Source organism: Sapajus apella, unplaced genomic scaffold (assembly GCF_009761245.1).
Source record: "Sapajus apella isolate SASKATOON/1434 unplaced genomic scaffold, GSC_monkey_1.0 scaffold28, whole genome shotgun sequence".
Taxonomy (NCBI): Eukaryota; Metazoa; Chordata; class Mammalia; order Primates; family Cebidae; genus Sapajus; species Sapajus apella.
Window position 1 is genome coordinate 19,669,803 of NW_022436968.1, and position 26,894 is coordinate 19,696,696.

At 40.0% G+C, this 26,894-nt stretch overlaps 1 pseudogene; it reads left to right on the plus strand.

Moving 5' to 3' along the window:
- The first annotated feature begins 11,314 nt into the window (after positions 1-11,314).
- On the plus strand, positions 11,315-26,063 carry LOC116561237 (annotated as a pseudogene).
- The last annotated feature ends 831 nt before the right edge of the window (positions 26,064-26,894 follow it).

Consider the following 26,894-nt stretch of genomic DNA (forward strand, 5'->3'; position numbering starts at 1 on the left):
ATTGGTTGTATGATGCTTTATCTCAGTTATTTGGGAAAGTATTTCTTATTCTGAATCTCATTTTAACTATGGCAGTTATGTCAAGTAAGAATTAGCTTACTTTAGTCATTTTGCAGTAAATTTTGCTTTCTAGGAAAGCATTAACAGAAAAAACGGGAGAATATTCCCCCCAAAACAGCTCCTTTTAAAGTTATTTTTGCTTAATAATTTTTAAAAGCATGTAAATTAAGAAGAGATGCTGTTTTTCATAGCCTGACCCCAAAATTAGGCAAATTTATATAATTTTTTTTATTTTTTGTGCATTTATAGTAGACATTTATGGGGCACATGAGATGTTTTAATACAGGGATGCAATGCATAATCACATCATGTAAAATGGGATGTACATCCCCTTAAGTATTTATCTGTTGTATGTTGTGTGTTAAAACAATTAGTTATTTTTAAATGTACAATTAAATTATTATTGACTGTAGTTGCCCTGTATTATCAAATACTGGGTCTTCATTCTTTAGATATTTTGGTACCTATTAACCATCCCCACCTCCTGCTTACCCTCCCACTGCCCTTCCCAGCCTCTGGTAACCATCCTTCTGTTCTCTGCCCCATGAGTTAAATTGTTTTGATTTTTAGAACCCACAAGTAAGTGAGGGGATGTGATATTTATCTTTCTCTGCCTGGCTTATTTCGCTTAGCATAATGACTTCCAGTTCCATGTTGTTGGAAATAACAGGATCTCATTCTTTTGTATCACTGAATAGTACTCCATTATGTGTAAGTACCACATTTTCTTTTTCCATTGATCTGTTGATGGACACATTGGTTGCTTCTAAATTTTGGCTATTGTGAACAGACCTGCAACAAACATGGGGATGCAGAGAGCTCTTCAATATACTGACTTCCTTTCTTTTAGGTATATACCTAGCATTGAGATTGCTGGATCATATAGTAGCTTTATTTTTAGGTTTTTGAGGAACCTCCAAACTGTTCTCCATAGTGGTCATACTTCTATATTCCCACCAACATAGTATGAGGAGTCCCTTTTCTCTATGTTTTTGCCAACATTTGACTGCAGTCTTTTGGATAAAAGCCATTTTCATCCAAAAGATTGTTTTGATTTGCATTTCTCTGTCGATCAGTGATGTTGAGCACCTTTTCATATATGCCTGTTTGCCATTTGTATGTCTTCTTTTGAGAAATGTCTGTTCAATCTTTGGCCCATTTTAAAATCAGAATATTAGATCCTGTAGATCTTTTCGAGCTTTTATTATATTATAGTTGTTAATCCCTTTCAGACCAGTAGTTTGCAAATATTTTCTCCCATTCTGTGGGTTATCTCTTTAATTTGTTGATTGTTTTTTGTTCGTTTGGTTGGTTGGTTGGTTGATTTTTGCTGTGCAAGCTTTTTAAGTCAATGTGATCCCATTTGTCCATTTTTGTTTGAGTTGCCTGTGATTATGGGATATTACTCAAGAAATTTTTGCCCAGACCAATGTCTAATAATTTTCTGGTGTAGTCTTTAGCTTTTACTAAATATAAGATCATAGCATCTCCAAACAAGGATAATTTGACCTCTCTCTTTCCAATTTGGATGCCCTTTATTGCTTTCACTTGTCTGATTGCTCTAGGTAGGACTTCCAGTGCTATGTTGAATAACAGTGTTGACAGTGGGCATCCTTGTCACATTCCAGATCTTAGAGAAAAGGCTTTCAGCTTTCACCCATTCTGTATGACACAGGCTGTGGGTCTTTCATATATGACTTTAATTATATTGAGGTTTGTTCCTTCTATACCCAGTTGTTTGAGGATTTTTATCATAAAGGGATGTTGAATTTTATTAAATGGTTTTTCAGCATCAATTGAAATGATCATATGGTTTTTTTTATCTTTCATTCTGTTGATGTGATGCATCACATTGATTGATTTGCATATGTTGAAGTATCCTTGCACGCCAGGGATAAATCCCACTTGGTCATGATGAATGATCTTTTAATACATTACTAAATTTGGTTTGCTATTATTTTGTTGAGGATTTTTGTGTCAATATTCATTAGAGATATCGGCTGGTAGGTTTTTTTTTTTTATGATGTATGTTTGTCTGATTTTGGTATCAGGGTAATACCAGCCTCATAGAATGAGTTTAGAAGAATTTCCTTCTCTATTTTTTGGAATAGCTTGAGTAAGATTGGTATTAGTTCTTCTTTAAACATTTGGTAGAATTCAGCAATGGAGCCATCACGCCCTGGGCATTTCTTTACTGGGAGACTTTTTATTATAGCTCAATCTCATTACTTGTATATTGATATCTTTATTCAGGTTTAGGAAATTCTGTTATCCCACTGAACAAACTTTCTACCCCTATCTCTTTCTCTACCTCCTCTATAAGGACAATAACTCTTAGATTCGCCCTTTTGAGACTACTTTCTAGATCCTGTAGGCATTCCTCATTGGTTTTTTTAATCTTTCTTCTTTTTTCTCCTCTCTGTATTTTCAAATAGCCTGTCTTTAACCTAACTAATTCTTTCTTCTGCTTGATCATTTCTGCTGTTAAAGGACTCGTGTTCTTCAGTATGCCAACTGCATTTTTCAGCTGCCGCATTTCTGCTGCTTTCTGTTAATTATTTTCATCTCTGTTAAATTCAACTGATAGAATTGTTAATTCTTTTTCTGTGTTACCTTGAATTGCTTTGCATTTCCTCAAGCATGGCTGTTTTGAATTCTCTGTCTGAAAGGTCAGAGAATATCTTTGTTTCTCTGAGATTGGTCCCTGGTGCCTTTTTTAGTTCATTTGGTGAAGTCATGTTTTCCTGGATGGCGTTGATGCTTGTAGTTGTTCTTCAGTGTCTGAGCATTTTAGAGTTAGGTATTTATTGTAGTCGTCTCAGTCTGGGCTTGTTTGTCCTTTTTGGGAACACCTTCAAGATATGTGAAAGGACTTGAGTGTTGTGATCTAAGCTGTACCTGTTTTAGGGGGCATCCCAAGCCCAGTAATGCTATGGTTCTTGCAGACTTATAGAGGTACTGCCTTAATGCTGTTGGATGAGATCCAGAAGAATTCTCTGGATTACCAGGTAGAGATTGTTTTCTTCCCTTAATTTTTCCTAAGTGAATGAAGTCTTTCTCTCTGTTCTCAACCATCTCGAACTGGGGGTGGTGTGACACAAGCATTCCTGTGGCCGCCACCACTAGTACTGCACTGGGTCAGATCTGAATCCAGCACAACAACCAGGTTTCACCCAAGCTTGCTATAACCTCTCATTGGCTATGGTTTATGTTCAGTCAAGGCCCTGGAACTCTAAAATCAGCAGGTGGCAAAGCTATTCAGGCCTCTGTCCTTCTCTTCAGGGTAGCAAGTTAGTTCCCCCCAGGCCCTGGGCTTGTCCAGAGGTGCCATCCAGAAGCCAGAGACTGAAGTCAAAACTGTTAAAGCCTACCTGCCAGGACTGGTGTTCTATTGTACTGTGGCTCAGCTGGCACTCAAACCACAAGACACAGTCCTTCCCACTCTTCCCTACCCTTTGCAAAGGCAGAGGAGCCTCACTAAGTGGCCATTGCCACCACAGGCCCATGAAGAGTACCTCCAGATTACCACCAATGTTCCCTTAAGGACCAAGGGCTCTTAGGTGAGCTTATGATTAATGCTGCCTGCCCTGGGACTCACCCTTCAGGACTGGGCTCCCCTCTGGCCAAGGCATGTCCAGAAATGTTATCTAAGAGCCAAGTTCTGGAATTGGGGACCCCAAGACCATAGTTGGTGCTGTACCCCCCTATGACTGAGCTGGTACCTAAGGTGGAAGACAAAGCCCCCTTTTCCATCCACTTTCTTAAGTGGAAGGAATCTCACCCCATGGCCACCACCACAGCTAAGAATGTGCTGTGTCTTGCCTGAAGCCAGCAAGTTTCAATAGTCTTACCCAAGACGCTCAACATAGTACCCAAGTATCGCTGTTGGTTATTCAGGGCTCAAAGGCTCTTCATTTAGTAGGTGATGAATCCCTGCCAGGACTGGGTCCTTCCTTTCCTGGAAGCAAGTTCCTTTCTGGCCCAGAGTATGTCTAGAAATGTTGTCTGGGGGATAGGGCCTGGAAAAGGGGCTCATGCTGATCAATGCCCTATCCAGCTGTGGCTGAGCCGGTATCCAAGATGAAAGACAAAGTCTTCCCCACTCTTCCTTCTCCTCAAGTGGAGGAAAGGGGTCTATTTTGGAACTTTGAGCTGTGCAACCTGGGGATAAGGGAGGGATGATGCCAGCACTCATATAGCCACCCTGGCTGTGTCTCAGTAGGTTGTGTGCCCTGCTATTCATTGTCTCTGGCCCCAGTTCAGCACTAAGATTCACCTAGGAGTCGCATTCCTTGTGGCCTAGACTGCCTTTCACGTGTATTTGGAGCCCAAGACCACTTTAGTCTGCAATGGTGAGGCTTGTGGGAACTTAAGTTCGGATCACTGGGATTGGGGATTCCCCTCTGGCTAGGGCTCGTTTAAATGCTCCCTTCGTGGGCGGGCGTCAGCTGAGTTTGGTCCAGTTTTGTTTTCTAATTTTTGTTTTTTATGAAGGGGTGTGTGTGTGTGTGTGTGTGTGTGTGTGTAGATATTAAATTGGTGCCTTTGCTATAGGGATAATCAGTAGAGATTTCCAGTCTGCTGTCTTGCCCCGCCCCTACTCCCAAAATTTTTAGTGTTATTTATTTAGCAGAATTTAAGATGGTAGCATTTTCTACTATGAGTTTCTCATAAAGCAAATATGTAATGTTTATGAGGAAATGAGAAAATTTGTCAATACCATTGTCTTTTTTTCTTTTGAGACAGTCTCACTCCTTTACCCAGGCTGAGTACAGTGGCACAATCTCAGCTCACTGCAACCTTCACCTCCTGAGTTCAAGAGATTCTCCTGCCTCAGCCTCCTGAGTACTGGGATTATAGGCATGCACCACCACACCCAGCTAATTTTTGTCTTTTTAATAGAGACAGGGTTTTACTATGTTGCCCAGGCTGGTCTCAAACTCCTGACCTCAAGTGATAAAGTGCTGGGATTATTGGCTTGAGCCACCATGCCCGGCAATGCAATTATCTTAAACCAACTTTGCATTATCATTAATACTGTATTATCTATTTCATTGAATTGTTTTTTCTTTTTTTTTTATCTCTATGTAATTTAAATATGTGGCTAGTTCCTCAGTCCATTATTAAAATTCATTTTCCTAGGGTCTAATTAAAAACATCAATTTAAATAAAGTGATTTAGATAATATAGCTATGGTAATGTAATTCATTTGGACTTTTAAAAATAGTTCAGTAGATAAACACTGACTTCCTCCAATGGCTAAATTATTAGGAAATTCTTCTACCACATCTTATTCAGCTCAGATGGTGGCTTCTGAGAACACTTCCAACACCATGAGGCGATATGCTGAATCATAAACAACCATGTCAGCCACCTACATACTACAAACAGAACCCTTCAGATCTTTTTCGTGGCATTGAAGTCCAATTCAAATAAAACTTCAATTCTTTAGGGACTAGAGTATATATGTGACAAGGAAACATTTATTAGAAAACATAAAATTAGGTAACATTTTAAAAAGAAGGTATGCTCCCACTGTCATTTTTATTACTGAGTATCTGTAGAAGCTTTATAAGTGCCCCAAAAGTAGTGAGCTATTTTTGAAAATGAGATTGATCAATAATTTAAACCCTTGCATAAAATATATTGGTATGCCTATTATATCAACAAGTGCATAGGCATGTATAATTTTAAATCACTTATAATTTAAAAGTTTTAGAGTCTTAAGATTTTCCTCTTGCTAGATGTGGTGACTCACATATGTAATTCCAGCACTATTGTAGGTTAAGGTGAGAGGATGACTTGAGGCTTTGAGTTTGAGACCAGCCTGGGCAACATAAAAAGACCCTCTCTATATTAAAAAAAAAAAAAAAAAAAAAAAAAAACTTTTAAAAAATTAACTGAGCATAGTGGCACATACTTATAGTCCCAGCAACTCAGGAGGTTGAGGCAGGAGGGTTGCTTGACCCTGGGAGTCCAAGGCTGCAGTAAGCTGTGATTGAGCCACTGCACTCCAGTCTCGGTAACAGAGTGAGAAACTGTGTAAGGTAATGGATGTGCTTTGGTCAAGGATAGGCCAAGGTAACTTAGCGGGATTGGAACGCAGGCACACAGTTCCATGTATAATGTAAACACAGCTATGTACATAACATGGGAAGGCCATCACTTGGCTCTACACCAGTCTTGTTTGTATAATTGCCCTGCTGACACTGTTTAGGTGCTCGTGCTTGTGCCCAGAGAAAGACAGAAAGCCAGAGATGTCCATCTTGCAGATGGGCAAGGGGTGGCCAGGACACAGCCTGGCTTGCTTACACCCAGAGGGAAAGCTAAACTGCTGACCCTGAAGGCAGAGTGAGTGAGAGAGTGCAGCTGTGTGTGGGAGCGACAGGAGCTGCAGAGTTAGAGCAAGCAACTGAGACAGAGACAGTGATAGAGAGCTGCTGAATAAAGCAGTATTTCACCTACCTACGGACCCCAAACCTGAGTATTCTTTCAGCTATCTCCCGTTCATCCACCCACTCCCTTCGGACCTCAGCATGGGCTGGAACCTGAACTAGAACCTAATACCCTTTCTCTAAAAACAATTAAAATATAAAATTATAAGCAAAACAGGTAAAATAAAAAAGGCATAAAAAGGGGATTAAGTCAGCACAGACTTAAAAGACATAACTATATGTGTATCTAGTTATATAGAGTTGCTATAGAATAACAACTCTATAGCAATAATATAATATTAGATAAAAAAGAGATAGTTTCTCAGAAAATGTAATTTATCCAAGATGACTCTAAAAGTTAGAAAACCAAATAGTTCTGTAAACAATCAAGAAATGTAATTGGTGGTTAAATATCAAAAAACAAAATGAGAGAGAGAGAGAGAAGACTCTACTTCCAGAGGCTTTATAGAAAAGTTATTACAAAATCACTTTAAAATAATATTTAACTTTACAGAGGACAGAAAAAAAATCTCACCAATCGTTTTATGACCTTAACACCTAAATCAGACTAAAACATTAACACCCAAATCAGACTATGACAGTTTGGTTCATTTTATTGCTCAGTGGTATTCCACTGTGGTTATATCACAATGTGTACGTCCATTCACTCCTGATGGGTATTTAGATGGTAACTAGGTTTTTGATGGTTATGAATAAAGCTGCTGTGAACATTTGAGTAAAAGTTATTACATGACCATATATTTTTCTATTTTCTGGGTAAATACCTAGGATTGGGAATCTTAGATCCTATGGCAAGTGTATATTCATAAGAAACTGCCAAACTGTTTTCCAAAGTGTGTATACCATTTTGCATGCCCACCAGCAGTGTGTGAAAATTCTAGTTGTTAAAATTTGATTAAGGATTTTTGCATGCATGAGCTCATGAGGGTTATTGCTGTGTAGTATTCTTATAAGGTTTGGGTATCAGGGTAATGCTGACTTCATAAAATCAGTCAGGAAGAGTGTTTCCTCCTCTTCAGTTTTTTGGGAAAGTGTGAAGATTTTGCATTATTTCTTCCTTAAATGAGATTCAGGAAGTATTTCTTCCTTAAATGAGATCTCGGAAAATTGTTCTGTCTACTTCTTTCTCCAGCCTTGGGTAGAGTGCTGTAAGTGCCTCTAATTTACTTTGATTGACTTACATGCACAAATCAGTACTCAGCCAGAGTCAAGGAGTCTCTCCTGCAGATCTCTGGAGATCTCTCATCTCTAGGTCTAGGTACATCACTTTCTGTTTTAGTTTTCTATTTCTGCTGTAACAAATCACCACAGTTTAGTATATTAAAACAACACAAATTCATTTTCTTACAATCCTGGGAGTCAGATTGAAAATGGGCCTCACTGGACTAAAATCAAGGTGGCAGCAAGTCTGTGGTCCTTCTGGAGGCTCTGGGGAAGAATCCATTTCCTTGGCTTCTCCAGCTTCTAGAGGCTGCCCATTTCCTTTGCTCAGGGCCCCATTTCTTCTGCTTCAAAGCCAGCAGTGTAGCATCTTTAAATCTCTGCACCTCTGCTCTCTCTTGTATAAAGACCGTGGTGGCTACAATGGACCCACCTGGATAATCAAGGATACTCTCCCCTGCTGAGTAGCAAATTTAGGACAGCTGATTAGCAGACTTCATTCTAGTTTCAACCTTATTTTTTGCATTGCCAGGTAATAGCATATTTACAGATTTGGGAGATTAGCATATGAAAATCTTTGAGGAGCCATTATTCTATCTACTTTTCTTCCCAAAGCTCTGCAGTGTTTCCCTAGCTCAGGAAACGTGGCTGTCTGTTTCCCGACCAATTTGCTACAGCCCAGAAACACTGAGCTTTAGGCTCACTTTTAATGTGTTTCTCTTCTGTCAGGAACCACAGCCCAGCACAGACTGTTGTCAAATATCTAAAAGACATTATTTCATATATTTTCTCCAGTTGGCTAATTGTTTAAGGTGGGAGGGTCAATCATGTTCCTGTTATTTTATATTTTCCCACATACCATGTATTGGGTTGTATAAGAGAATCTCCTTATTCTTAGGATATTCATGATAAAGTGTTTGGGTTAAAGCATTATTATGTCTCTAAATTACTTTCAAATATTTCAGAAAAAAGAAAGGGTTAATATTAGAAAATATTAATAATTATTGAATTTTGTAGGAATGTATGTATGTCCATTGTGCTATTTTTTCAGCTTTTCTGTATGTTTGAAATTTTTTAAGATAAAAATGTTAAAAAATAGACTAGGAATAAATAAAATGTTACAGCTAAGCATGGAGAGTTGGATTATGGGCATATAATTTACTTGTTTTTTTCTGTTTTAATTTCTAAAAATGAATTCTAATTTAAAATATGTTATTTATAATAGAATCTAGAACTATAAGGTATCTAAAAATAAAATTAACAGTATATGAGAAAATTCTAAAATTCCTTAAAATAAAGAGATATGTCTGTGGATTAGAAGAGTTAAGTGCTGTGCAGATACCAGTTTTTCCCAAATTAATCTATAAATTATTTATATTAATAATTTCTACCAAAATATTAATAGAATTTTATGGGGAGCTTCACATACTCGTTCTAAAATTGATATGGAAAAGAAATGACTAAAATTGGCCAGGCACGGTGACTCACACCTATAATCCCAGCACTTTGGGAGGCCGAGGCAGGTGCATCATATGGGGTCAGGAGTTTGAGACCAGCCTGGACAACATAGCAAAACCCCATCTCTATTAAAAAAATACAAAAATTAGCCAGGCGTGGTGGTGTGCACCTGTAGTCCCAGCTTCTCTTACAATCCTGGGGGAGTAGCTGGGGTGGTGGTGTGCACCTGTAGTCCCAGCATCTTGGGAGGCTGAGGAAGGAAAATCACTTGAACCCAGGAGGCAGAGGTTGCAGCAAGCCAAGATCGTGCCACTGCACTCCAGTGTGGGCAACAGAGTGAGACTCTGTCTCAAAAAAAAAAAAAAACAAAAAACAAATTATGAAAAATGTCCAAGACAATTTTGAAGAACAGCAAGGTCAAAGGAACTTACCCTACCATATATTCAGATAGCTAAAGTTAAAGTTAGAGCATTGGAAGGGCAAACAAACCAGAGACTAGAGAGCCCAGAAATAGACACACACACATACATACACACACACACACGAAAACTGGATGCTGGATGTAAGAGAAGAGTGGTATTAAAAATCACTGGGGAAAAGACATATTAGTGTTCTATCTGTGTTTATCAGTTATCTATATGTATGTGGTAGTTTTCTATTTGTTTAGAAGTCACCACAAGCCTATTAGCTTAAAACAACACCCATTCATTATGTCACACTTTCTTTAGGTCAGAAGGCCGGGCAGGGCATAGCTGGCTTCTCTGTTCAGTGTCTCACAAGGCCAAAATCAAGATGTTGGCTGGGCCTGCAATCTCACTTCAGGCTCGATTCTCTTCCAAGTTCACTGGGTGTTAGGCAGGATTCCGTTCCTTACAGTTGTAGAACAAAGATCACTATTTTTCTTGCTGGCTGTCAGCTGGAGATTGTTTTCAGCTCCTAGAGGCCACCCATCAGTATCCATCATGTGGTTCTCTTCACAACATGGTGGTTTGCTCCCACAAAGCCAGTAAGAGAATGTCACTGACTTTGAATCTAACATCATTTAAGGGATCATCTGATTAGGTCAAGCTTAACCAGGTTAATGTTAATTTTGAGAAACTACAAGTAAACTAATTAAGAATCATAATTATGTATGCAAAAATCCCCTCTGCCAATTAGGTAACATAATCACAAAGTAATATCCCATCATATTCTCGGATGTCACACTCAGGAAGAGGAGATTATTCTGCAACTATACAGCAGGGGACAGAACTCTTAGGGGCTATCTTAGAATTTTGTTCACCACAGAACTGATTGCCGACCTATATTGAAAAAGGTAAAATTAACTCTCATCTTTGCATTAATCGCAAAAATAAATTCTTTTAGAATAATGTTTAAGAGAAAATAGCTCTGTAAATTAGATAGGAATCTATTTTAAAAAATAAGATGCAAAAAGTAAACACAGTAAAGGAAAACTTTTATTACTTTACTGTATTAAAAATTTAAACTGACCAATTAAAAATGAACAAAGAGAAAAAGGGAAAATCACAGACTAAGAGACACTTTCAACCCATGTAATTAAAAATGCACCAATATCCAGAATACAGGGCCTTCAGCTAGGGTGGCAAAAGCTAGAAAACATCTTGCCTTCCCTCTAAGAAGAAAAACCCAGATAATCTACAAAGTCAAAAATCTCCCTGAACCATCAGACAGCTGCAATTGCAAAGCAAATAAGTAGCATGAAATCTCAGGAAGATGGGTAAGCCAGCGGCACTGGCCTACTGAGAGGAGGGGATAGGTTGGGGGAGATGGGGTATCCACACAAATGGGTAGAAAGAACTCAACTAACATTTTAATCAAATTGCTAAGGCCAAGGATGGGATTCTGCAACCCCTGGCAGCCACTGACATAAAGAGATGTGTACCCACTTGCATGCTATTCTCCACAGGCCTCCCTCAGCCCCTCACAAGGAAGACTGGAGGCAGGTGGGAGACTTGAAGAAACCACCGTCAGTGGTGCAGGCCCCGAGGGGAAAACTGCAGGGACAACTCAAAGCTCCACCCAGACCTTCTTCCCCACAGGAAAAAAACAAAAACATCTAAAGTTTCTCTGGAAAAGGGCAGCAAGCCTTGTTGTACCAGGGCACAGGGGAAGGAGAAGAAAGCAGGAAAAACCCCCTATGTCTACAAGAGTAGCAAGAAATGACCATTAGTCCAGATCATCCAAGCTTTCCTGCTACTGGGGAAAGGGTAGGATATTTAAGAAAGCCCCACCTCCCAAGACTGAGGACAAAAATCAAACCCACCCAACCTCCACTGCCAGGCTAACAATCACCCAGTAACAAAAACTGGTCTATGTGTGGGTGAAGGCATGAGCCTGGAAAGAGACCCTTTCAGAGACACAAAAGTACAGCAGCTTGAAGTTGAAGGTAGATTAGGAACATTAAGAACAACCCCTGGCCACCTAGCCCACAGCAGATTATGCCAGGGGAATCTGAACCTGGTAGTACACTGAAGGTAACCACAGCAACAGCAAAACCAGCTCAACTCCTGGCTGGATTAACTCAAACCCCCACACTGATGGTCTAGCAGAATAAGAGGTATGCCCATTTCTAGGCATAAACATTTACCTGTCTGTACTGTTGTTCTGTATTCTTTTATAACATGGCCAGTCAAGTTTAGCCACAAGAGGAGATACACAGAGAGGATGAGGGTGGGGGTGGGGGACAAAACCAAAGTGAATTATACTCACAGGTGCTAGAGACAGGAGGCACAGCATTCCATGGAGGGTCAGGGTAAAGACACGAGGTGGTCAGGAGGCAAAAGACAGCAAGAGGAACACACTAGGCCAGAGGCTTTATTGGGGTTTTCATGGGAAAGGCAAGGCAGGGCAGGGTGAACAGCTTAGGACTGGCTCGTTTGAATGATATCAGAGAGATTTAAACTATAGGAGCGACCCCTGGTTGCCTGGTACCTGGCCCTGGGATGACTAAGGCAGAGGAATATTGTCTCCTGTGGTGTACAGACCTGCTAGAGGCAGCATGGAGTCTCTGGATTGGTTAGTTTACAGATCAAAGTCATGCTCGTGGCTGAGCCTTTGCTATGCTTAAGACTTGGCTAACCCCAGGAGGGGCAGTCATTCCCCAGCTAGAAAGACTTTTTCATTTAGTTTTGTTTTTAAGATGTCAAAACTTCATCATATATAGAAGATTAAAAAGAATTCACAGCTGGGTGAATTCACAGTTGGGTGGCTCACAGCTATAACTCCAGCACTTTGGGAAGCCAAGGCAGGCTGATCCCTTGAGCCCAGGAATTCAACTCAGTCTCTACAAAAAAAAAAAAAAAATGCAAAAATTAGCCAGGCACAGTGCCATGTGCCTATAGTCCCAGCTACTTGGAAGGCTGAGGTGGGAGGATTTTTGAGCCCAGAAGGCAGAGGTTGCAGTGAGCCAAGATCACACTATTGCACTCCATCCTGGGCAACAGACTGAGATCCTATCTGAAAAAAAATAAAAATAAAAAGTATTCACAATACTGTTGTCCTACACATGTCTGGCATAGCTGGGTTATCTGCTTATGGACTCATAATTTCAATAAAAAGTAGGAGATATGTACCCAAAAAAATCCACCATCAAAATACAAAGCTAACAACAATCAGTCTCAAAGATGACGCAAACATCAAAACTATCAGACAGAGAATTTAAAATAATTACAATTATCAGACAGAGAATTTAAAATAACTACAATTAACATGCGAAAGGCTCTGGTGGAAAAACTGGGCATCATAGAACTGATGGGTGAATTTTAGCAGAAAAGTGAAAGGATAAGAACAAGTCCGTGGGAAATGCTACAACTAACACAATAACATAAATCGAATGCCTTCAGCATGCTTATCAGTAGACTCAATACAGCCAAGTAAAGAATCAATGAACTTGAAGATAATAAGTACGTGGAAATTACCCAAACTGAAACACAAAGTGAAAAAAGAATGAGGAAAAAAAATGGAACAGAGTATCCAAGACCTATAGAATAATATTAAATTAAGACTTGACAAAAGTATTATTTGAAGAGATAATGGCTAAGAATTTTTCAAAAATATAAACAACATTGAACAACAAATCTCAGAAGCTTAGGGAAAGCCAAGAACATAAATATTTAAAAGTCACACCTAGACACATCATACATAACTACTGAAAATTAAATACAAATCTTGAAAACAACCAGGAAAAAATTACAGAGGAAAATGATGAGAACTGCAGCAGACTTCTTATCCAAAACTAAACAAGCAGGAAGACAGTGGAGGCCGGGCGCAGTGGCTCACGCCTGTAATTCTAGCACTGTGGAAGGCCAAGGTGGATGGATCACTTAAGGTCAGGAGTTCGAGACCAGTCTAACCACTCAAGAGGCCGAGGCACAAGAATCGCTTGAACCTGGGAGGTAGAGATTGCAGTGAGCCAAGATCGTGCTACTGCACTCCTGCCTGGGTGACAGAGTAAGACTCTGTGTCTAAAAAAAGAAAAAAAGAAGAAGAAGAAGACAATGGAGTGACTTACTTAAAGTATTGCAGGGAAATGATCAACCCAGGTTTCTATACCTAAAACAAACAAAAAAAACCTTTCAAAATGAAAGGAAAATAAATACTGTTAGACAAGGAAATACTAAAAGGATTTGTTACCAGCAGAGCTGCACTACAATAATGTCAAGGAAGTTCTTCAGGAAGAAGAAATACGATAACAGAAATGAACTTAGATTGACAAAAAGAAATAAAAATTTCCAGAAATGGTTAAAATGAAGGTCAATATAAACAACATTTTAAAAATTTAAGGAGATATAAATAATTATTTCATTTTACTTTTACCTAGATAATTTTACTAGTAGGAAGAAAATAATGTTTTTTAAAAATAATTTTAATTTTTTAACTTTTTCATTTACTTAAATTTACATTTTGATGAAAATGTATTTACATTTTATATATTCTGAGTAATTAACTTTTTTTTTTTTGAGACATTGTCTTGCTCTGTCTCCCGGGTTGGAGTGCAGTGGCACTATCTCGTCTCACTGCAACCCCCGCCTCCCAGGTTCAAGCGATTCCACTGCCTCAGCCTCCCAAGTAGCTGGGATTATAGGTGCATGCCACCACACCCGGCTAGTTTTTGTATTTTTAGTAGAGACAGAGGTTTCATGATGTTGGCCAGGTTGGTCTTAAACTCCTGACCTCAGGTGATCTGTCCACCTCAGCCTCCCAGAGTGCTGGGATTACAGTCATGAGCCACTGCACCCAGCCTACTTTTTTAACTCTTTATATCATTATTGTCAAGAGAACCGAAATTATGTGAAACTCATTATAACAGTAATTTTATTGAATGAAGGCAAGAATAAATATATCAAATATCAATAAATTTCTCTTGTAAGAAAATTGTCCAAAATATATATAATAATTATTAAATATGGTCATCTTTGACATTTTGCTGATTCTCAATCATAAAAATAGTTTCATATGATTTTTTTATTTTGTCAATATGGAATGTATTTGTCAAAGTAGAAGAATGGAACACACTTTATTTAATAGTTTGTTAGCTTGGTTTAGAACTCATCAATATTTAGATAACTGGCATACAGACCGCCTTTTGTACTCTGGCCCCAGAACTCACAAATGTGAGTGTGTGTGTGTTTATTTGTGTGTGTGTGTGTGTGTGTGTGTGTGTGTGTGTAAGACAGAGAGAGAGAGAGAACTCTCGAGAGTCTCAAATCAGCCATTCAGTGCTCTAGCCCCGAGACCACAACTGTTATTTCTGTGCACAGCTATGAGTTAGACACATAGCTTGACCCAGCCACAAGGGACCAAGGAGAGAGCTGGAGGGATTGGCCAGCACCATTGGTTTCTGACTTAGTCCATTTTCTGTTACTAAAGCAGAATACCTGAACCTGAATAATTTATCATATAAAGTATGGAAGTTTATTTAGCTTATGGTTCTGGAGGCTGAGACGTTCAAGACTGGGTGGACACATCTGGTGGCTTCTGGTGAGAGCCTTCCACTGCATCAAAACATAGTGGAGAAATGGAAAGGAAACAGGGCACAGGCAAAAAGGAAAATGCAAGTGGTAATCTTGCTTCATAATCATCCAGTCTCATGGTGATTAATCCCGTTCCTCAAGAGTGAGAACTGCCAGGCGTGGTGGCTCATCCCTGTAATCTCAGCACTTTGGGAGGCTGAGGCAGGCAGATCACCTGAGGTTGGGAGTTCGAGACCAGCCTGACTAACATGGAGAAACCCCGTCTCTACTAAAAATACAAAATTAGCCGAGCATGGTGGTGCATGCCTGTAATCCCAGCTACTCGGGAGGCTGAGGCAGGAGAATTGCTTGAACCCAGGAGGCGGAGGTTGCAGTGAGCCGAGATCACGCCATTGCAATCCTACCTGGGTAACAACAGAGAAACTCCGTCTAAAAAAAAAAAAAAAAAAATGAGTAAGAACTTACTCACCTCAGGACTGCATTACTCCTTTCATGAGAACAGATCCTGAGTGACCCAAATGCCTCTTAAAAATACCACTTTCCAACATTGCCACACTGGGCACCAAGCCTCAACATGAGTTTTGGTGGGGACAAACTGTATGCAAATCATAGCAGTGTATTCTTTTTTTATTTTACAGATGAAGCAACAGGGATTTAAATAACCAAGGTCACATGGTTATACAAGTAACAGAGTCAGAATTTGAGCACAGGTAGTTTGCGCATAGAGTCTGTACTCTTAACCACTACATTAAACAAATCCTGTAAGACTGTGAAGAAATCTTGGGATGTGCTCAGAACATGTGCAAGATGTGAAGCTGGGGTTCCAGTTGATCTTACATAGTCCTTGAGGTTACAAAATACTCCAGCTAACAACTAAGAGTAATAATGTTTACAGTGTTCCAACTCTAGAACTCCATATGCAGCCAAATTATCTTTTGTACGTTAGTACAAACATTACTGAGGAGATAAAAATCCAGTGGCTCTGGGGATCTATTTTCCTCACCTCTTAGCAAGAAACCCATTCAGCAAGTCTAAGTTACCTGAGTAGAGAAACAAATTGACATCGGGTGCTGAGCTCTGGAGGCTCCTATCTCATTATCTTCCTCAACCAGAAAGTCCACTATTATATCCACTAATTGTTCCCTACTCCTTTCCATCTTCCCTATAAATATGTAAAGCAATTTGGGGCCTCTCCTCCTGGAATTAGTCTGTGTGCATGCAGTCCAGCTATGCCACCCCAAGTTCAACCCTTTGTGGAATAATGAGAGCTCAGGGCACTGGTGTCCTGCCCTATTTCTCTGTTTGTAGGTTTTTCTCAATAAAATAATTTTATGTCTATATTGTACAGCACCAGTGACCCATTTGCCCATTCGCTACAAGACACATTTTGAACACCCAGAAACCAATAATGAGTGCCACATACACATTTGTTCTAAAAAATAATTATTAGGGAGGGAAAACAATCAGAATTAATAACTCATGAAACAGGAAGATCTGCTATACCAGGAAGAGTTATGAAAAATAAAGCCAGTAAAAGATATAGTTAAGTTTGAATAATTATTGATACTATATTTGTGAGTTTAAGTGGAACTATAATTTTAAAAGGTCTTAAAATGTGATGGGCATAAAGTATAAAAATTAGTAATCTGGAAGAAAAGCTCAATATGGTTTCAACAAACCCTGAAAATTGTGGTGGGTATAGGAGGAAGATGAAATCGTACTAAAATTCTTATTCTGGTATTTTTCTCCCATATCCATTCTCTTCCTAACTAGCAAGAGAATTTTTAGTGATCTCTAACCACTCAGCCATAGACTAATGTAACATTCAGGTAGTGTCCATACAAGAAAACAGAAAACAAACATGTTGAAGACTCAAAGATAAGAGAACACTGAAGAAAAGCAAGTAATAACTGCAGGAAGCAACTACAACTCCACGGCTGGGGGACAAAGAGAAAAGATTGAAGTTACAGAACTCAGAGCTGAGAAGAAGGGTCCCACAGAGCAGGGACTCAGACCTCTGAGGAGAGGACAATGAGGCTGGTCCTGGGACTGCCAAAAGCAGTTGGAGGGCTGGACAAGGTGGCTCATGTTTGTAATCCCAGCACTTGGGAGGCCAAGGTGGGTGGATTGCTTGAGTCTAGGAGTTTGAAACCAGCCTGGGCAACAAAAACACATAAAATTAGCTAGGCATGGTGACACATGCCTGTGGTCCCAGCTACTTGGGAGGCAGAAGTGCGAGGATCACTTGAGCCCAGGATGCCAAGGCTGCAGTGAGCCATGACTGTGCCACTGCATTACAGCCTGGGTGACAAAGTGAGACCCTGTCTCAAAAAAAAAAAAAAAATGTCAGAGGCTGGAAGCAAACCAACTGATACTACTGGGGTGCAGAACCATTGTTGGGCAACATGATATGTATAGCCAGCAAATATGGAAGAAGCAATTCCCTTCTCCACTTCTCTTACCTTCCAGTTTCCCTCTTATACCTTCTGTTGGTAGAACTTACCATGAAGTCAGCTGATAAAAGAGAAGATATAGCTGATCCTTGAACAACATGAGTTTGAACTGCACAAGTCCATTTATATGCAGACTTTCTTCTGCCTCTGCTACCCCTGACACAGAAAGACCCACCCTCCTCTTCCTCTTCCTCAGCCTACTCAATATGAAGACAATGAGGATAAAGAACTTTATTATAATCCACTTCCACTTAATGAATGTAAATATATTCTCTTCCTTATGGTTTACTTAATAACATTTTCTTTTCTCTAGCTTACTTTATTATAAGAATATAGTACATAATATATAGGACATTAAAAATATGGAATAATCAACTGTTTATGTTATCAGTAAGTCTTCTCATCAACAGGAGGCTATTAGTAAGGTTTTGGTGGAGTCAAAAGTTATACTGAGATTTTTTTTACTGAGGCACTCCTAAGGCCTGCATTGTTCAAGGGTCAACTGTAGTTTGCAGAGCCCCAGTCTCAGCATCAAAAACCAGAGTGCAGAAAGGTGGAAATGGATCTGGAAGACAATAGCTTAATAACTGGCACAACTATATTTCCTAGCATTTCTGAGCATCCCCATCACTGATACAGGCAGGGGACTAAACTCTGGCTCGCTGAATGTGCATACATCACATATGAAATTCTTAAGCCATGCTCTTAATGAAAGAGCGTTCCCTCTCCTGACCCTTCTCCCTTTCATCTTGCTGGAATGTTAATGTGGTGGTGAGCCATGGTGATCACACCAATGAGGTTAACACCATATGGGTGCTGGGATAAAAGATTAAAGTAGCCTGGGTCTCTGAAACCACAAAGCCATCGTACGTTAGATGTATGGAGAAACTTAGATTTAAATAGACTTATTGGCAGTGACATCAGCCAGATGGCTGACTAGAGTTATCTGGCACTTATCCTCTTCTCAAAAAGGGACCTAAACAATGAATAAGCAACTATATTTTGACTAGAGTAACTGAGGAAGTACCTTGGAGAGCATCAGAGGAGCAGCAGAATCCCTGTGGAGCATGGAAGCTCAAGACAGCCCTATAGAGAAGGGAGTGAGACATTCTGCCTCTGCCGCACTATCTGCGTTGCCAAGATCAGCTCAGAATCAGGGGGATTTCTTCTTATGGGGAAAAGGTAAGCTGGAGATCTCCAGCAATCCTTGCTACAGGAGAGTCCGTCAGTCTTCACAGGTTCTGAATCCAGTTTAGACAGTAGCTGAGAGTTCATCAGCTGGAAAGCTTCAGAGTAGAGGCTCATCTTAAGCATCCCCCAACCGCCTGACTTAAGCTGCTACACCTCAGCACCGTCCGGTTTTTTTGTTTGTTTGTTTTTGTTTTTGTTTTTGTTTTGAGATGAAGTCTTGCTTTATCGCCCAGGCTGGAACACAATGGTGCAATCTCAGCTCACTGCAAATTCTGCCTCCCAAGTTCAAGTGATTCTTCTGCCTCAGCCTCCTGAGTATCTGGGATTACAGGCACCCACCACCATGCCTGGCTAATTTTTGTATTTTTAGTATAGATGGGGTTTCGCCATGTTGACCAGGCTGGTCTCAAACTCCTGGCCTCAGGTGATCTGCCCACCTTGGCCTCCCTAAGTGCTAGGATTACAGGCATGAGCCACTATGCCCAGCCAACACCATCTTGAAACAAGATCCACTACTAGAATGCATCCTGACCTCGGGATCAGTAGCCACTGGCTTACTCCATCCCTGTAGCCCTGCCTTCATTCCACCACATTCACATAGGTGCATGCAGCACCATAACTCCAGCTTTTTGGAGCCTAGGCCAGACAAGATGACCAAGACCCCAACATCCAAACTTGTGTAGCACTCCCAACAGCCCCAGGGGACACGCAGACCTGCACAGTGGGGTAGCTGCTGAACAGCCTGCCAGGTGCCTTGCCCGTGTGCATCTGTATCACACAGCCAGCCAGCCTGCCACGTTTGTGTGCATTCACACCTGGTCAGACAGCTGGTCCTGTGGCAGCCCCACTCCCTTGAACAAACCACTGCAGAGATCCCTGGCCCTGCTGTACCTGTGCCCTGACCAACAGCCAATCCTACAGCAGACCTGTACCTCTGGACAGACCACTGCAAAGCTGCCCAGCCTTGTCACACTTGTGTGCACTTGGCACCTAGCTCAACAGCCAATCTAGCAGAGGCCTTGCCTCATCAGCCAGCCAGCCACACATTACCTAGTTGTCTGCATCTATGCAGGCCTGAACCCAGTCAGGCAGCCAGCTTGGTGGTGACCACAGCCTCCCCAGAGAGCCCACCAAACAGCCTGTCATTCCTCTGCATCCTCACTTGACCAGCAACAGTGAGCCCAATACTTTTGCTCCCAGCAAAATTACACCAAAGTCATCACAAACTTCCATGGCCTAGGCCAATGAAGCAATCACAGACATTCTTGATGAAGATTACAACTAAAAAACTTAATAGAGACCACACTACTGAGTTATCCCAGAACCAAAGCCAATGTACCATATCTAAATTATACCCTAGAACCTATCTATAGAAAAAAAAAAAATCTCCCCACAAAAGCTACTCCAGAAAATTGTAAAAAGTGACTGTTCCACTAGATGAAAAAATATCAACCTAGAAACACAAGAAATATAAAAAAGCAAGGAAACATGACGCTCTGAAAGGAACACAATCAGTCTCCAGTAACAGACTTCAAAGGAAAGAACATTTACAAAATGCCAAAAAGAATTCTAAATAGTGATTTTAAGAAAGCTCAGCAAGATACAAGAGAATACAAACAATTCAGTAGAATCAGGAAAAAAAAATCATGATCTGAATGATAAATTCAACCGATAGATATTATTAAAATGAACCAAACAAATCTTGGAGCTGACTAATTCAATAAATTAAATAAAGAATAAAGATGGAACTTCAACAGACTAGATTGAGCAGAAGAAAAAATTTCTGAACTTAAAGACAGGTCTTTTGAAATAACCCAGTCAGAAGAAAAAGAAATATCAAACTAAAAAATAAAGAAACTCTATGGGACTTATGAGATACCATTAAGTGAACACGTTTTTTTGTTTGTTTGTTTGTTTGTTTTTGTTTTTGTTTTTTGCATTAAAGAAGTTCCAGAGGGAGAAAAAATAAAGGCACAGAAAACCTACTTAACAAAATAATAGCAGAAAATTTCCCAAGTATTGGGAGACATATGGACATCCAGATTCAGGAAGTGCAAAGAGCCCCAATTAGATGAACCCAAATGATCCTTTCCAAACCAAATTGTAATCAAACAGTCAAAAGTCAAAGACAAGGACAGAATTCTAAAAGCTGTAGGAAAAAAGTGTTAAATGTTGCAGGCAAGAGAGAATAAAATGATATATTTAAAGTGCTGAAAAAAAAATACTGTCACCCAAGAATATTATATCTAGCAAAGAATATTATATTCTTAAGAAGGACAAACTAAGACCTTCTCAGATAAACAAAAGCTGAGGGAACTTATCACCACTAGACTGGCCTTACAAGAAATGCTTAAGGGAGAGTTATAACTGGAAATGAAAGGATGATAATTACTATCATGAAAGCACATGAAAGTATAAAACTCACCAATAGAAGTAAATTCATAAATCAAACTCAGAATACACCAGTGACATAATGGTGCTATGTAAATCTCTCAATCCTTTCATATGAAGATTTAAAGTCAAAATGATCAAAACCAACAACAGCTACAATTAGTGGCTAAGGAACACATGATAGATAAAGAAGTAAATAAAGACAACAAATATATAAATTTTTGGAGAAAAGGAAAAAACTTGCAGTATTTTTATGTTAAGTTGTTGCTACTAAATCTGCATAGGAAAAAAACAAACAAAGTTAAGTTGCTGTCAGCTAAAAATAGTCTGCTATAATTACAAAACTCTATATGTTAGCTCCATGGTAACCACAAAAAAAGAAATTTCAGCAGATAAAAAAATGAGAAAGAAAAGGGAAACAAATCTTAGCACCACAGAAAACACCAAATCATGCAGGTAAACAATGAGAGGGAGAAAAAAACAAGAGTTTAATTTTTTTAAAAAGCAGAAAACAATTAACTAAATAACAGGAGTTAGTCTTTATCTATTAATAATGGCCTTGAGTGAAAACTGATTAAGTCTATCAATTAAAAGATGTAGAGTGCCTGAATAAATTAAAAGACAAGACCCAATTATATACTGCCTACAAGAAATTCACCTCACTGTTAAAGGCAAACGTAGACTAAAAGTGAAGGGATGGAAAAAGATATTCCATGCAAATGGAAAACAAAACAAGTAGGAGTAGCCACATTTATATCCAATAAAATAGACTTTAAGTCAAAAACTTTTTAAGACACAAAGAAGTTATTATATAATGATAAAGGGATTAATTCAACAAGAGGATATAACAATTATAAATATATATATCCAACATTGGAGCACCTAGATATATAAAGCAAATATTATTAGACCTGAAGGGTGAGATGGATTGCAATACAATAGTAGAGAACTTCAGTACCCCACTTTTCCTAGACAAAAATGTCAACAAAAATTACCAGCTTAAACTGCACCATGGACTCAATGGACATAGCACACATTTACAGAACATTTCATCCAACTGCTTCAAAACACACATTCTCCTCAACTGCATATAGAGCATTCTCCAACATAGCTCACATGTTAGGTCTCAAAACAAGTCTTCGCAACTTTAGGAAGATAGAGATCATATTAAGTATCTTTTCTGACCACAATGGTATAAAGGTAGAAATCAATAAGAAAAATTTTGGAAACTTTACAGACACATGAAAATTAAACAACATGCTCCTAAATAACCAGTGGGTCAGTGAGGAAATTCAAAGAGAAGTTAAAAAATTTCCTTGACACAAATGAAAATGAAAACACATCATACAAAAATCTATGGGACACAGCAATAACACTTTTTTTTTAGACAGAGTCTCATTCTGTCACTCAGGCTGGAAGGCAGTGGCACAATCTCGGCTCACTGCAACCTCTCCCTCCAGAGTTCAACCAATTCTTCTGTATCAGCCTCCTGAGCAGCTGGGATTACAGGTGCCTGCCACCACATCTGGCTAATTTTTGTATTTTTAGTAGAGGCAGGATTTCACCATGTTGGCCAGGCTGGTCTTGAACTCCTGGGCTCTAGTGATCCATCTGCCTCAGCCTTCCAAAGTGCTAGGATTACAGGCATGAGCTACCACGGCTGGCCAGCAACAGCACTTCTAAGAAGGAAGTTTATAGCAATAAACAGCTACATCAAAAAAGAAGAAACATGTCTAATAACCTCATGATGCAGCTCCAGGAATTAGAAAAGGAAGAATAAACTAAATTTAAAATTGGTAGAAAGAAGGAAACAATAAGGCTCAGAGCACAAATAACAAAGCAAAAGGTATCACAGAACCTGACTTCAAAATATTCTACAAAACTATAGTAATCAAAACAGTATGGGTCTAGCATAAAGACTGTATCAATAGAACAGAACAGAAAAACCAGATATAAATATATAGACCAACAGAACAGAACAGAGAGTCCGGAAATAAATTCATCCACCTACAACCAACTGGTTTTCAACAAAGGTGCTGAGAACATATATTTGGCAAAGGCAGTGTCTTCAATAAATAGTGCTGGGGAACCTGGATATCCATATACAGAAAAATGAGACTAGACATCTACCTCTCACCATATTAAAAAAAATCAACTTAAAATGGATTACAAACAAATATAAAACCTGAAATTATGAAACCACTAGAAGAAAACATAGGGAAAATGCTTCAATTCACAACATTGGGTTGGGCAAGAATTTTTTCTATAAGACTGCGAAAGCACAGGCAACAGAAGCAAAAATACACAAGTTGGGTGCAGTGGATCATGCCTGTAATCCCGGCACTTTGGGAGGCTGAGATGGGTGGATTCCTTGAGACCAGCCTGGCCAACATGGCAAAATCTCATCTCTACTAAAAATACAAAAATTAGCCGGCCGTGGTGATGTTCACCTGTAGTCCTAGCTATGCAGGAGGCTGAGGTGGGAGAATCACTTGAACCCAGGAGGTGAAGGTTGCAGTGAGCCAATATCACACCACTGCACTCCAGCCTGGGTGACAGAGTAAAAAAAAAAAAAAAAGAAAGACAAATGGGATTACATTTCATGCTCATGGATAGGAAGAATTAATATCATGACAATGGCCATACTGCCCTAAGTAATTTATGAATTCAATTCTATTCCCATCAAACTACCATTGACATTATTCACAGAATTAGAAAATACTATTTTAAATTTTATATGGAATCAAAGAACCCAGATAGCCAAGATAATCATAAGCTAAAAGAACAAAGCTGGAGGCATCACACTACCTGACTTCAAACTATACTACAAGGCTACAGTAACCCAAACAGCATGGTACTGGTACCAAAACAGACATACAGACCAACGGAGCAGAACAGAAACCTCAGAAATAACACCACACATCTACAACCACCTGATCTTTGACAAATCTGACAAAAACAAGCAATGGAGAAAAGATCTTCTATTCAGTAAATGGTGCTGGGAAAACTGGCTAACCATATGCAGAAAACTGAAGCTGGACCCCTTCCTTACACCTTATACAAAAATTAATTCAAGAAGGATTAAAGACTTAAATGTAAAACCCAAAATCATAAAAACCCTAGAAGAAAACCTAGGCAATACCATTCAGGACGTAGGCATGGGCAAAGACTTTATGATGAAAATGCCAAAAGCAATTGCAACAAAAGCCAAAATTGACAAATGGGATCTAATTAAATTGAAGAGCTTCTGCACAGCAAAAGAAAATATTATCAGTCTGAACAGGTAACCTAAAGAATGGGAGAAAACTTTTGCAGTCTATGGATCTGACAAAGGTCTAATATCCAGAATTTACAAGGAACTGAAACATATTTGCAAGAAAAAAGAAAAAAAAACATCAAAAAGTGGTCAAAGGATATAAACAGACGCTTCTCAAAAGAAGACATTTACGTGGCCAATAAACATGAAAAAAAGCTCAACATACCTTTATATCAGAAGTATAAATCTTTGCCATTCTGAATATCATCAAAATACCTTATAAAAGTGAAATATGGATAAACTGGATCCCAAGATTTTTCAGTTCTTGAAAAGAAACTGATAAAGAATTAAACTGGGCTGACCGCCACAGCCAGGACGAGGCTCGCGCGTTCCCCGGCGAAGCGCGTTGGCTGCCTCCTCCCAGACGATCAGCCAGAAGGCGCTCTACTCCTTTTCCCCTAGCCCCGCCAGGAAGCGACGCACCCCCAGCCCTGAGCCGGCTGACCAGGGGACTGGCATGGCGGCCGTGGCTGAAGAGAGCGGAGATGCAGCGACCAGCCCCGCCAAGAAAGCCTGGACCGAGCAGGACGAGGCCGGGACGCCGCCCTCCTCGCCGCTGAGCGCGGAGCAGTTGGACCGGATCCAGGAAAACATGGCCGCGGCCTCCTCAGACTCGCGGCCCGCAACGTGCCCGTGGGCTTTGAGGGGAGCTCCAAGGGGCGCTTCAGCGGGGAGTTCAGGAAACCGTATTTTATCAAGCTAATGGGATTTGTTGCAGAAGAAAGAAAGCATTGCACTGTTTATTCACCCCAACGCCAAGTCTTCACCTGGACCCCGATGTGTGACATAAGAGACGAGAAGGTTGTCGTCCTGGGACAGGATCTATATCATGGACCTCATCAAGCTCACAGGCTCTGCTTTAGTGTTCAAAGTCCTGCTCCGCCTCCGCCCAATTTGGAGAACATTTATAAAGAGCTGTCTACAGACATAGAGGGTTTTGTCCATTCCGGCCATGGAGATTTATCTGCGTGGGCCAAGCAAGGTGTTCTGCTACTCAACGCTGTCCTCACGGTTCGGACGCATCAAGCCAGCTCTCATAAGGAGAGAGGCTGGGAGCAGTTCACCCATGCAGTGTGTGCTGGCAAAATCAGAACTCGGATGGCCTTGTTTTCTTGCTCTGGGGCTCTTATGTTCAGAAGAAGGACAGTGCCATCGGTAGGAAGCGGCACCACGTACTACAGACTGCCCATCCCTCCCGTTGTCAGTGTATAGAGGGTTCTTTGGATGTAGACACTTTTCTAAGACCAACCAGCTGTTACGGAAGTCAGGCAAGAAGCCCATCGGCTGGAAGGAGCTATGATCATCAGCTGAGGGGTGGCCTGTCTCCACTGTTTTTTTTTTTTTTTTTTTTCCAGAAGCTGCTGTTAACGTATTCGTCAGTTATGAAGTTCCATTGAAATTTTTCCTATTAATTCTTAAGTACTCTGTATAAGGAGAAAAGCTTCCAAAAAGCAGCCACGAACCAGGCTGCCCTGGAATGGCAGCTGTATTCAGCCACAAACAGCAAAGGCTACCCTTTGACCAAATGTCTTTCTCTGCAACATGGCTTTGGCCTAAAATACGCAAACTTCTCAGAAGACAGATGATGTCAGATACTCAGTTGCCTTTATTTCCTTTGCCTTTATGACGAAAATGGGGAGATGTGCTCCTTTTAGTCACAGCCCTAGTTTGTGCCTCCTGCTCCGTAGTCTTGCCTGGTTAGACTTTCAGTGACAAGTGTTGGGATGTTTTTTGTTTAGAAATGTCCCCTTGTCTCAGCCCTGCAGGGCAGGCATGCTAGTCTCTGCTGGTTCCACTGTCCCCTTGATCTTTGAAGGAGTCCTCAGGCCCCTCGAAGCATAAGGATGTTTTGCAAGCTTCCAGAATCTGGCCGGGAAATTAGGGCTCAATTTCCTGATTGTAGTAGAGGTGAAGATTGCTAAGATTGCTGGGAGCCCTATCAAACAGGGGCCGACAGAGGTAAGCTGGGTCTTGTTATTCCTTGGGTGTTGGTGGAATGAGCAGTGGAATTTCATTTTGTCTTTATGGGGTAGGGGTGATTTTCTCCTAGGGCTATCTCCAGTTGGGGTTTTTAAGGTACCACAGACTGTCAAGTGCTGGTTTTTTTGTTTGTTTGTTTGTTTGTTTTACCAACTGAAATCACTTGGGGGTATTTTTTTTCTGCAACACTGGAAAGTTTTACTTTTTAAAAAAGTACTCATGAAGATAGATAGATATATGTATATTCCCAATCCTTTTTTGAAAGAGACCATCTGTATTGGGTCTATACCTCCATCCTTGATCTTGTTAGCGATACTGTTTTTGCTGTTAGTCAGGTTAGAGTTGGCCCTACTCAGGGTTTGGTAATAAAAAATTGTTTAAATAAATAAATAAACTGAACAAACTGAACTTGCCACGCAATGCAATTTCAATTTAG